We start from the raw sequence: 2005 nt of genomic DNA, 5'->3' as shown, positions 1-2005 counted from the left end.
TTTACGCGCACAGACACTAAGTCCCAGCGGCGTATTGTTTTACGCGCACAGATACTAAGTCCGACGGCGTAACGGCGGCACTGGTCGAGCACTTGTGCTTGCACTGCACCACTATTATTATCTATACGCGCGGGCACTAAGTCCGACGGCGTATTGCTTTTTTTTTTTACTCGCTCGAGACAAAGTCCCAGCGGCGTATTGCTTTCAGTTTGTACGCGACTAAGTCCAGCGGCGTATTGCTTTTCGCTCGCACGCGACCAAGTCCAGCGGCGTATTGCTTTATGCTCGTACGCGACCAAGTCCAGCGGCGTATTGCTTTATGCTCGTACGCGACCAAGTCCAGCGGCGTATTGCTTTTCGCTCGCACGCGACTAAGTCCAGCGGCGTATTGTTTTACGCTCACAGACACTAAGTCCGAAGGCGTAATGGCGGCACTAGTCAAGCACTTGCACTAGCACTTCTCTGTGTTTCAAACTGGATACTTTTGCAGTGTCCTGATGTGTCACTTTACGAACGTGGCACTTAGACCGCAGCGTGTTGCTTTGCGGACGCGGATACACTAAGTACCGCTGCGAGCGGCTTCACGAACACCTGCACTGAGTCCCTCGGCGTATCGCTTTACGAACGCGGACGCTAGTCCCGCGGCGTATTGCTTTACGAACGTTGGCGCGCAGTTACCAAGTAGCCCGTGCGGCGGCGCTGCAGTCGCGCGTCTCAAGATGTCTTCCACTCTGCCCTAACCTCAGCCACGTTTTTCTCTGTCCACTCACGCTTCTATAAAAGCGATCTCCACTGTTCTTTATTATTACTTTAATTCTCAAGCACTTTCACTCCACTTTCGCGTTATTTTCTCGCCCGATTTCTTTGCTTTTCCGCAAGAACTCGAACATAAAGTACGGAGCGACGTGAACGCGTGTTCTCAGTATGCCGCCATCTTGTGGACAGTAGATAGGGACAGAGGGAATCTCGTTAATCCATTCATGCGCGTCACTAATTAGATGACGAGGCATTTGGCTACCTTAAGAGAGTCATAGTTACTCCCGCCGTTTACCCGCGCTTTTTTGAATTTCTTCACGTTGACATTCAGAGCACTGGGCAGAAATCACATTGCGTCAACACCCTTGGGGGCCATCGCAATGCTTTGTTTTAATTAGACAGTCGGATTCCCCTAGTCCGTGCCAGTTCTGAGCTGAGCGTTGAATGGCGGCCGAAGAGAACGACCGCGACGGTATAACCGCCACGGAAGCCTCGCAGCAAGGAAGATCCGCGGGAGGCCAAGGCACGGGACCGAGCTCGGATCCGGGGTGCGCGACGATATCCACTCCCGAGAGAGATAGATACGCCGCGTCCCGTTCAGCTCGCCCAGGCCCGGCACGTCAGCCAAACCCGCTTCCCGACCAAGCCCGACACGCCCCGCTCCTCAGAGCCAATCCTTATTCCGAAGTTACGGATCCAATTTGCCGACTTCCCTTACCTACATTAATCTATCGACTAGAGGCTCTTTACCTTGGAGACCTGCTGCGGATATGGGTACGAACCGGCGCGACACCTCCACGTGGCCCTCTCCTGGATTTTCAAGGTCCGAGGGGAAGATCCGGACACCGCCGCAACTGCGGTGCTCTTCGCGTTCCAAACCCTATCTCCCTGCTAGAGGTTTCCAGGGAACTCGAACGCTTATACAGAAAAGAAAACTCTTCCCGGATCTCCCGACGGCGTCTCCAGGTCATTTTGGGTTACCCCGACGAACACTCTTACGAGGGCCCGAATGGTATGCGGTTCCGCTGCCGGGTTCCGGAATAGGAACCGGATTCCCTTTCGCCCAATGGGTGTGTATCTTTCGCTCATATATTATTATATATGTTTCGCTCAATTTGTTGTTGCGATTTTTGTGTATGATCTTAGGACACCTCATCTGCATAGGATTTCTCTTAGGGCTTAGGATCGACTGACTCGTGTGCAACGGCTGTTCACACGAAACCCTTCTCCACGTCAGTCCTCCAGGGCC

General features: G+C 53.2%; 1 pseudogene; it reads right to left on the bottom strand.

Annotated features, from left to right (window-relative positions):
• Window positions 1-886: 886 nt before the first annotated feature.
• The window catches only part of LOC117216142, a 2966-nt pseudogene continuing 1847 nt past the window's right edge, over window positions 887-2005 (bottom strand).

This window comes from Bombus bifarius, unplaced genomic scaffold (assembly GCF_011952205.1).
Source record: "Bombus bifarius isolate JDL3187 unplaced genomic scaffold, Bbif_JDL3187 scf7180000010243_frag, whole genome shotgun sequence".
In the NCBI taxonomy this organism is placed as follows: Eukaryota; Metazoa; Arthropoda; class Insecta; order Hymenoptera; family Apidae; genus Bombus; species Bombus bifarius.
This window is presented reverse-complemented; position numbering and strand designations above follow the sequence as displayed.